We start from the raw sequence: 12,059 nt of genomic DNA, 5'->3' as shown, positions 1-12,059 counted from the left end.
TTTTACTAAACCCTGTAAAACCATCTATATGTATTAGTATATTGATACTAACAGATTTTCTTTTATCTCTTATGGGATTATACTTCCTATTTTCACTAGTATTTTATTATGGACAGATATAGTGTTTTATTATAGATGGACATAGAAACAAAAATAATTCTCCCTACAGAAGGTGTAAAATTAATATAAATATATCAATATTTATATGTAATATAAAAAACATATATAATATAGGGACTCGATTAGTTTCTGCTAGTGTGGAGACAAGTCATATCATGGCTAGGGGCCATGATGTTAGGAGCAGTCAGACGAATTCTTGCATTGTGATGAGTGCATATAAGTTATATGAGCCACTTATCAGTAGAATTGATAACAGGCTAACGGCTAGGTTTACTTCGTATGAAATTGTTTGATCTACAACTTGTAATGCACTGATTAGTGCATAATTTGAATTTGAATGTTTATCCTGATCATAGAATAGAGTAGACAGTTAGGCTTGATATAGTTAGTGAAAATAGGAGACTTATATTAAAATCAATTAGAGTATCTGCTATAGAGAAGGGGTTCACAATAGGAGAGAGACAGAAAGGGCCAGGGTTGGAGCAATAATATAAAGGGTAATAGTAGATGTTGAGGGCCATATGGGTTCTTTGCTGAAAAGTTTTATTGCGTCAGCGAATGATTGAAGCAGTCCATAAGGGCTTACAACGTTAGGCCCTTTGCGTAGTTGTGTGTAGCCTGACTTTTCGTTCAATGAGTCATTTAAAATCAATACAGATAATAATGATAATTAATATTAAATAGTTATATTAATAACAATAAAATTATTAGTATTATTAACAATGACTGATAATAATTGATACTGAACTTATTAATAAGAAAACAATATTAGCTACCAATACTTAATATTAATAATAATATGAAAATTTTATTAGCAATTATTTCTTAATATTAATATTGGGAATTCATATTAATTTTAATTATAAATGAGTAATGATTAATAATAATATTACTCCTAATGCCGCAATGGGTGTACACCCACCTGTGACATTGTTCCTAATATCCAGGGAGGGAGAGAGCATGATATTACTTTCAATACTGCAGTAGGTGTACACCCACCCGGTGATATTGATCCAAATACCCAGGGGATGGAGTATGACGTGTCTCCCAATATAGCAGTGGGTGTGCATCCACTCGGTGATATTGCTCCTAATATTGATGGAAGAAGAGAATGATATTACTCCCAGTATCGCAGGGAGTGTACACCCCTTCTGTGGTATTGTTCCTAATATCCGGAGGGGGAGAGGGCGATATTACTCCCAATATCGCAGGCTGTGTACACCCACCCTGTGATATTGTTCCTTATATCCAGGAAGAGAGAAGATGATATGACTCCCCATATAGCGGGAGGTTTACACTCACCCTGGGATATTATTCCTAATATCCATACAGGGGAGAGGCTGATATTACTCCCAATATCGCAGGGGGTATACATCCATTCTGTGATACTGTTCCTAATATCCAGAGTGGGAGAGGGTGATACTACTCCCAATATCGCAGGCTGTGTACACCCACCCTGTGATACTGTTCCTAATAGCCAGGACGGGAGAGGATGATATAACTCCCCATACAGCAGGAGGTGTACACCCACCCTGGGTTACTCCTAATATCCATTGAGGTGAGAAGCTGATATTACACCCAATATCGCAGGGGGTTTACATCCATTCTGTGATACTGTTCTTAATATTTAAAGGGCAGAGAGGTTGATATTACTCCATATCGCAGAAAGTGTGCAAACCCGTGTGATATTGTTCCTACTATCCAGAAGAAGAGAAGATGATATAGCTCCCTATATCGCAGGAGATGTACACCCACTCTGTGATATTTTTCCTAATATACAGGGTGGGAGAGGATAATATTATTCTTAATAGTGCAGCATTTGTACACACACACACACACCTGTGATATTGTCCTTAATATTCCAAGGCGGAGAGGATGATATTGCTCCCAATATCGCAGAAAGTGTACACCAGCCCAGTGATATTGTTCCCATGATCCAGGAGAGAAGAGGATGACACTACTTTCAATATCGCATCAGGTGAACACGCTCCCGGTGATATTGTTTTGAATTTCAATGCGGGAGAGGATGATATTACTCCCAATATCGCAGGGGGTATAAACACTTCTTTGATGTTGTTCCTTATATACAGGGATGGAGAGGATGTTATTACTACCTATATTGCAGAGGATATACACCCGTCTGTGATATTGTTCATAATTTCTAGAAGGGGGGATGATATTACTCACAATATCATAAACACGCTGTGTGTCCACCATGAGTCATAAAACCCAGGGAGGGGGATGGGGTGATATTACTCCCCATATCGTTGGGAGTGTTCACCACGCCTGGCGTACTGTTTCTTACATGCAAGGAGGAGAGGATGATATTGCTATCAATATCAAAGAAGTGTACAGCCTGCCTGTGATATTGTTCCTAATATCCACATTGGGAGAGGATGCTATTACTCCCAATATCACAGGGCATGGACACCCTGCCTGTGATATTATTCCTACTATCCAGAATAAGAGAGAATGATACTACTCCCAATAGGGCTGGCCTGTACAACCCCCCTGTGATATTGTTCTTAACAGCTAAAGGAGGAGAAGATAATATTACGCCTAATATCGCGGGGAGTGTACACCCACCTGGGATATTGTTTCTAATATCCAGGGAAGAAGAGCATGATATTAATAACTCCCAATATTGCCTTGGGTGTACACCCACCCTGTGATGTTGCTCCTAATATCCAGGGGGTAGTTATCACATTACTGCCATTGTAACAGTGGGTGCACATCCACCCTGGGATATTGCTCCTAATATTCAGGGAAGGAGAAAATGATATTACTGCCAATATTGTAGGGGGTGTACACCCCTTCTGTGATATTGTTCCTAATACCCAGAGGGCGAGAGGATGATATGACAGTCAATATTGCAGGGTGTGTACATTCACCCTGTGATATTGTCCCTAAAATCCAGGAAAAGAGAAGATGATATGACTCCTCATATAGCAGGATGTCTAAAACCTCCCCGGATTATTGTTCTTAATATCCATGGAGGGAAAGAAAGAGCTTGATATTACTCCCAATATCGCAGGGGGTGTACATCCCCCCTGTTATTCCCAATATTGCAGAGAGTGTACACCCCACCCCGCCGTGACCTTGCCCTTAATATTCAAAGGCGGAGAGGATGATATTACTCCCAATATTGCAGAAAGTGTACACCTCCCATTGATATTGGTCCCATGATCCGGTAGAAAAGAAGATGCTATTACTTTCAATATCACAGGAGGTGTACACGCCCCCAGTGATGTTGTTCCTAATTTCAACGTGGGAGAGGATGACATTACACCTAAACCGCTGGGGGTAGAAACATTCCAGTGATATTGTTCTTAATATCCAGGGGGAAGAGGATGCTATTACTGCAAATAATGCAGAGGAGGTACACCCGTCTGTGATATAGTTGGTAATTTCCAGAGGAGGAGAAGATATTACTCACAGTAACGTAAACATGCCAGGCCCCCAGCGATGTGGATCCTAACATCCGGTGGGGGAGAAGGGGGTGATATTACTACTAGGATGTTATCTCTACTGCCACCCTAGGTTAATGCCCTGGGACATTATTTTCCTTATTCTAGGAGGATGGCACTACGAAAGTCACAGGGGGTGTACACCCTGTGATATTATTCGTAATATTGTACGGGAATGTTCATCCTGATGTCACAGGATGGTACACACTGTGTTATTATTCACAATGTCCTAGCGAGACATTAATAACAATGTCACAATGTGTGTACACCTTGTGGTATTATTTGTAATATACTAAGGGTAGATTACTTTTATTGTCACATGGGGTGCGTTCTCTCTGATATTATTCATAATATCCTAGAAGGATGTTACTCCTTATGTCACAGGGTTTTTCCACCTTGTCAAATTACTCGTATTATCCTAATGAAATGTTACTCCTCATATCACAGCGGGTGTACACTCTGTAATATTATCGTAATATTCTAGGGAAATGTTACTTTTGATGTCACAGAGGGTGTACACCTTGTGAAATATTCCTTGTAGTTTTGTGAGATGTTATTCTTACTGTCACACAGGGTGTACACACAGAGATATTACGTGTGATATTCTATAGAAATGTTACTCATAAAGCATAGGGGCTGTACCTCCTGTGATGATTTGTAATATCCTAAAGAGATGTTACGACTAAGGTCACAATGCATGTACACCCTCTGATATTACTACTTATATTATCAGGGGATGTTAGCCCTAATGTCATACGGGTGTACTCCCTGTGATATTATCCATAATACCCTAGGGCAATGTTACTTTTAATGTCACCAGGGGTGTATATCATGCGTATTCAACGCCTGTGATACTATTGCTACTATCTTACAGGTATGTTCCTCCCAATGCACATGGGGTGTACACCATGTGTGTACACCTCCTGTGATATTCTTCATACTATCCTAGGGGGATGTTACTCCTGATGGCACAGGAGGTGTACACCATGTGTGTAAACCACCTGTGATATTATTCATAATATCCTAAGGGACGTTTCTTTTAATGTCCCAAAGGGTGTACAAAATGTCACAGAAGGTGTACACCTTGTAATCTTCTCTGTAATATCCTAGAAGGATGTTACTCCTAATGTCACAGGGATGTACACCCTTTGGTATTATTTGTAATCTCATAGAGAGATACTACTTCAAACATCACAGTGGATGTACACACGTGGTGTATAACCTGTTATATTATTCCTAATATCTTAGAGAGATACAACTCTTGATATCACAGTGCATGTACCCCATGTGTGTACACCCTTGATATTAGTCATAATAGCTAGGGTAAATATTACTCCAAATGTCACAGAGTGTGCACACCCTGTGATATTTTTCATAACATTTTAGGGAGGTATTGCTTCTAATATCACAGAGGGTGTACTCCATTGTGTACACTCTGTGATAGTATTTTTTATATCCTAGGGAGGTATTACTCCTAATATCACAGTGGGTGTTCACCCTGTGATATCATTCTTATTTTACCTTGCTGCTTTTTTTAACCCACACTACAAAAGGAATGGAACAGATAAGAAGATATTGAGATTAGACTGTGTGCTGCCATGTGGCCGCCGCAGGGCACTTTTAAAATCCATTTCTCAGGCTATAGATGAAGGTGTTCAGCATGGGGGTGACCACCATATACATCACGGAGGCCACTGCACCTTTTCTAGGGGAAGATGACACATCTGAACTGAGGTACCCTCCAACGCCTGTTCCATAAAATAAGCAAACACCTGACAGGTGATGTCCACAGATGGCGAAGGCTTTACACTTCCCGCCTGATGATGAAACCCTCAGCATGGAGGAAACAATTTTATAGTAAGAGAAAAGGATCCCCCAGATGGGAAGAAAACCAAATATGGCAGGAGGGAAATACATGACTACGTTATTGGTGAAGGTGTCACAACAAGCAAGATGGGGGAGTTGAGAAGTGTCCCAGAAGAAATTAGGAATTTCCACCTCCTTGAAGCAGGTCATTTGTAAGGCAGTCAAATTGTGCAGCTGTGAGTCTAAGAGACTGAGAGATAAAAAAGAAAACAAACTAGGAAGCCACAGAAACATGGGTTCATGATGGCTGAATAATATAAAGGGTGACAGATGGCTACAAACCGGTCGTAGGCCATCACACTCAGGAGCATGTCTCTCTTCCATGCCTCCACAAACGGCAAAGAGAGACATCTGAGTCAGGTAGCCTGCATAGGAGATGACTCTTCTGTGAGATCGGATGTCCACAGTCATCTTGGGGACCGTGGTGGAGATGAAATCGATGTCAGACAAGGACAGGTTGAAGAGGAGGAAGTACATGGGGGTGCGGAGGTGGGAGTCAGGGCTGATGGCCAGGATGATGAGCAGGTTCCCAGCACTGTGACCAGGCACACGGACAGGAACAGCCCAGTGAGGACAGGCTGCAGTTCTTGTTCCTCTGAGAGTTCTAGGAGGAGGAATATTGAGACATCTGTTAGATTCTGTGGGTCTGTATAGTTTGGACAGCTTTTGCCTAGAAAGGAGGGTGGAAAAATCAGAAACAAGCCAACCAACACCTAGCACTGTCTGCATTTTGGATATAAGCAATTCACAAGCAATGTTTTCAGATTTCAGAGCAATCCACACTCAGCAATATTTTGCACTTGTTACAAACTCAATTGTCTTATAATGTGTTCATCGATTTTTGAGTTATTCACTTTTTGCTGTACACACCTGCCTTAGAGACACTAGATTCAAGAATGTTCCAAGAACCAGATGATCATATGTAACAAATTCGTAATTGCCAGAGAATACAGCCTATCTTTCCCGAAGAAAAATATGTAATAAAACCATTCTCTTCACTTTGAAGAAAAAAGTTTATACTAATTAAAGGAAATGAAGAACTCCAATATTTTATTTTATCCTAATAGATTGATACAAATTCCCTTGATTTAGAACGTTTATAAACGTGTATAACAGCTGAGACCATGCCATCTGGAAATGAAATTAAAGTTGATAGATAGTAAACAGAAAATAGTTCCACATGCCAGTTATATTCTAGTGATTTCATCATAATGTTTTCTGACTTTTCTCCTTCAAGAAAGTCATTGCTTACTCAAATCGGTGGGTCTTGTTTTCAAATTCTTGAAAGCTATAACTGTTGTCTTTAGCTTAGGTGGACTTAGAGTTTTCACAAGAAAGTTTGGCCGAACCCAGCGGTTCACGCCTGTAATCCCAGTACTTTGGGAGGCCGAGGAGGGTGGATCACGAGGTCAGGAGATCAAGACCATCCTGGTCAACATGGTGAAATCCCACCTCTACTAAAACTACCAATATTCACCGGGTAGGGCAGCACACGCCTGTTGTCCCAGCTGCTCCAGAGGCTGAGGCAGGAGAATGGCTTGAACTCAGGAGGCAGAGGCTGCAGAGAGCAGAGATCATGCCAATGCACTCCAGCCTGGGAAATAAGAGCAAAACTCCGTCTCAAAAAAAAAAAAAAAAGAAAAGAAAAGAAAAGAAAAGAATAAAAGTGTGCCGAGATCACACTGATCACAGCCAATTTTTGTGAACCAAGAAGGGTCAATTCAATAATTAACATAGACTTTTGCTTTTGCTATCTCCTATGTGCCAAGCAAGATATAGGCTCTGGGAAATCAGAAACAAATTAGACTGACTTGTTCCTCTCCCAATACTCAATACTTACTGAGATAAGGACAAAATAAATGTCCTGTCTGGAATGCAGGGAAACCAGAACTTCAGGTCAGGGGTATTTCCGTTGAATTGTATGGAGATTAAGCTTAAAATATTAACGAATGTATCTAAAATTCACTTTCCCTTTACTTTATGCATCCATCACATAGAGATCACTCAGTGGGCACCCACTATCGGTTTGATCATCGCTCACTTCCATTGGATCCACTAGAAATCAACTCAGATGAGAGCGCTGAGTCTCAGAGGATGGACAGCTCACCTCCTGCCATACAGATAAGTAGAAAGGGTGGTATTCAAAATTAATGGCCAGTCTCTAACTTCCAGGTACTATACTTCATGGTCTTCCAACTCTCAAAAAGTTCTTTTGTTTTCTTTCTTTTTTTTATTTTTGTTTTTTTGAGGCTCTATTGCCCAGGCTGTAGTACAGTGGAGGATGATATTATTCCCAATACCAAAGGGGGTTACAGACCCCTACGATATTGTTCCTAATATTCATGAGGGGAGAGAATGACATTACTACAAATATCTCAGGGGTTGTACACACCCCGTGTGATATTGTTTCTCATATCTGGGGAGGGGGGAGAAAATAGTATTATTTCCAATATTGCAGGTGGTACGTACCCCACCTGAAATATTATACCTAATATCCAAAGAGGCAGAGGATGGTATTAATACCAATATCGAAGTGTGTGTACATGCCCCTTGTGATATTGTTTTTAATATCCGGGTGGCAGGAGGATGATATTAGACCCAAAATCACAGAGAATGTACACTAGCCCTGTGATATTGTTCCTAACATCCAGAAGGGAGAGGATGATATCACTCCCAATATCTCAGAAGTTGTATATCCCTGTGATATTGTTCTTCATATCTAGGGAGGCACAAGATGACATTACACTGATTTTCGCGGCAGGCGTACACGCACATTGTGATATTGTTCCTAATATCCAAGAAGGGAGAAGATGATATTACTCCCAATAAAGCAGTGGGTGTACGTTACCCCTGTGCTATTGTCTCTAATATCCGGGGGAGAGGATAACATTACCTCAAATTGGGCAGGCGGTTTGACGCCCCTTGTGGTGTAGTTTTTAATATCCAGAGGGGAAAACAATAATACTACTCTCAATATCAAGAGAAATGTACACCCCCTGTGATATTGCTACTAATATCCAGGGGTAGAGAGAATATTACTCCCAATATTGTCAAAGTGTCCATCCCCCGCCCTTTGATATTGTTCTTAATATAGGAAGGAAAGTATGATATGAATCCCGATATCGAAGGGGGAATACACGCCCTTGTGATATTGTTCCCAATATGCAGTGGAGGAGAGAATGATATTACTCCCAATATCGCAGGAGGTGTACATCCCTCTGTGATCTTGTTCATAAGGTTCAATAGAAAAGAGGATCTTACTGGAAATATTGTAATTACACTGTGTGGCCACAGTGGCTCCTAACATGCAGGGAGGGACGTGGGTTGATATTACTTCACGCATTGCGGAGGGGTGTCCACGCCCCTGCCATGTGGCTCCTAATGTCCAGGGGGAGGGGATAGATATTACTACCCGCATCACTGGGGGTGTCCACCCCCCTGTGAGGTGGCTTGTAATATCGGGTTGGGGTGGGTGATATTACTTTTTGCATTGCGGCGGAGTCTATCACGGGTGGGGATACTACACACCCCCTGGGATATCGGGAGTACACCCCTGTGATATTTGGAGTAATATCATATTCTTCCCCCTTGAATATTAGGAACAATAACATGGAGGGGGTGTTCACCCCCTGCCATATTGTGAGTCATATTTTCTCTACCCCTGGACATTAGGAACAATATCACGGGGTGGTGTACAACTCCTGCGAAATTGGGAGATATCTTCCTCTCCACCTTTGGATATTAGGGACAATATCACAGGGGAGGTCTACACCTTCTGGATTATTGGCATTAATATCGTCCTCTCCCCGCCCAGATATTAGCAACAAGACCACAGAAAGTATGAATACCCACTGCGATATTGGAACTAATGTCATCTTGTACCCCTGGCTATTAGGAACAACATCACGGGGGGGTGCACATTTTCTGCGATATTGCGAGTAATGTCATTCTCTACACCCTGGATATCAGAAATAATATTAATAATTATCAATAGTAACAACTGATAATAGAATGCTATGGCGATTAAAGTGAGAATAATAAGTAGGGGAAGATTAATTATGGACATATAGTTAAGAAGAGGAATTGAACGTCTGATTATAAAGTTTTAAGTTTATGTAATTGCCAGGCTCTGTCATCTTAACAAACCCTGTTCTTGGGTAAGGTATATAATGATTTGTTAAACTGAGATAACGTCATTTATAAGACGAGGGTGCTTTATGAAGTGGGCCCTATTTCTCTTGTCCTTTCTTACTGGGAGAAATTCTAAATAGATATAAATCAACCTGGATTGCTCTGATCTGAACTCAGATCACCTAGGACTTTAATCGTTGAACAAACGAACCCTTAATAGCAGGAGCTGCACGATTAGGATGTCCTGATCAAACATTGAGGTCATAAACTCCATTGTTTTTGTGAACTCTAGAATAGGATTGCACTGTTATCCCTAGGGTAACTAATTCCGTTGATTAAATAATTGGATCAATGCATATTGATTCGCTTAGACTAGTACAGTTTTATTTTAGGTTGCTCAGAGGTGGAATCACGCTCCGAGATCATCCCAACCAAAATTTTTGATGCAGGCTAGGGCCTGTAGGCTTTTTGAATTTCTATTTGCATTAATAAAATGAAGCTCCATAGGTTCTTCTCGTCTTATTTATCTATATTCGCTTCTTCACAGATAGGTCCATTTCACTGATTAAAAGTAAGAGATAGCTGAACCCTCGTGTGTCCATTCATACAAGTCACTATTAATACAGTGATATAGAGCATTTTTCATGGGAGTGATTCATTGGACAGGTGATATTGGCTTGCTAGGATTATAAGAGTTAGTAGTCAAGCTGTTAAGATTAGAAGAGGTGTTGTCAGCAGGTCAGAAAAGAAAATTAATGACAAGTTGTATAAATTATTATTAAACTGGTTAAAATATAGTAGGGTAATGAGGCTGATGAGTAGGCTGTAGGTAGTCATGCAAATTCAGATTGAAGTAGTTTTAGAGAATCATGTCATTGGTAGCAATATAACTGTTGGAATAATAATTTTTAGCATTGAAGTAAATTTAGATTTTGTACATAATCTATACCATGTGTGTTGGAGATTGAAACTAGTAAGGCAACGCCCACTGCGGCTTCACAGGCAGCGAATACTTGGGGTATGGTGGGTATTATGGATGCTAGAGCAAAATGTATATTTAAAGTCATAAGAGTAATTATAATAAATACTGACAATAGTATACCTTCCAGGCATAATAAGGATGATATTAGGTGGGATCGATAGACCAATACTTCCAGTAATGACATGGTATATGCTAATATAATATTGACATAAATAGAGGGTATTTGGTAAATATGGTCTATCATAATCTAATGAGTCAAAATCATTTATTTTTGACTTAAACTATCTAACAATTCAACTCAATGTAATCCTTTTTGTGTTCATTCATAAGTCCAGTCTAGGATTAAAATGGCAACTAGTATAAGGGCTGTACTAACTATTAGTGTTAGGTTCTTTGTTTGAATGGCTCATGGCAGGGGCAGTAGTAGAGCGATTTCTAGATCAAAGAAAAGTGATGACTACTAGGAACAATTTTATGGAAAAGGGGAAGTGGGTGGACGGTTATTGGGTAAAATTCACATTCATAGGGGCTGTATTTTTCTATATAAATATTAAGTTGTGGGAATCACGATGTAATCATAATTAGTAATAGGGCCAGTAGGGTGTCAGTAACTAGGGCTAGTGTCAGCTTAATTATTCTCTTTTAGGTATTCTTGAAACTAATTAATTGGAAGTCAATGTACTGATTATACCAAGAGAGTACGATCTTCATCAGTAGATAGAGATATATAAAAACAGTCATACTACATCTAGGAAATGTCAATAGCAGGTGGCGGCTTCAAAGCCAAAGTGGTGTTTGGATGTAAAGTGGAATTTTAATTGGTGGAGGAGGCAGATAGTAAGAAATGTTGACCTCATGATAACATAAAGTCCATGAAAGCCTATGGCTATAAAGAATGTTGAGCCGTAGATTCTATCAGAGATAGTAAACGGGGCTTTGAAGCATTCTGAGATGATTTGTAGTAGGGTAAGGTAAATTCCTAAGGTAATTGTGATGGATAGTGATTGAATTATCAGCTTTCAATTACCTTCTATTACAGTGTGGTGAGCTCAAGTAATTGAGACTCCTCATGCAAATAATACAGATGTATTAGGAGGGGAACTTCTATGGGGTTGAGGGGGAAAATGCCTGTTGGGGGCCAATGTCCTCCCAATTCTGGAATTGGGGCTAGAGTGGTAGAATGCCCAGAAGAAATCGGCAAAGAAGAATATTTCTGAGATAATAAATAGAATTATTCCATATCGGAGGCCTTTTTGGGCAATTGTTGTATGGTGGCCTTGAAATGTACTTTCACGCATAATATCATGTCATCATTGATATATAGTTAGTGTGTTGGTTAATATGCCTAGGGTTAAAAGAATAAGAGAGCTAAAGATAAACCATATGGCCAGACCAGATGTTATTATGAGAGCTGAAACAGCTCCTGTTAGTAGTCAGGGGTGGGTTTGACTATATTGTAGGCATGTGTTTGGTGGGGCATTATGTGCTGTCAT

At 40.1% G+C, this 12,059-nt stretch overlaps 1 pseudogene; it reads right to left on the bottom strand.

Annotated features, from left to right (window-relative positions):
- Window positions 1–5,131: 5,131 nt before the first annotated feature.
- LOC108515857 (olfactory receptor 7E24-like) lies at window positions 5,132–9,858 on the bottom strand (annotated as a pseudogene).
- Window positions 9,859–12,059: the final 2,201 nt, after the last annotated feature.

This window comes from Rhinopithecus bieti, unplaced genomic scaffold (assembly GCF_001698545.2).
Source record: "Rhinopithecus bieti isolate Rb0 unplaced genomic scaffold, ASM169854v2 scaffold_36511, whole genome shotgun sequence".
In the NCBI taxonomy this organism is placed as follows: Eukaryota; Metazoa; Chordata; class Mammalia; order Primates; family Cercopithecidae; genus Rhinopithecus; species Rhinopithecus bieti.
Note: the sequence above shows the minus strand (reverse complement) of the source record. Positions and strands in the feature narration are given on the sequence as shown.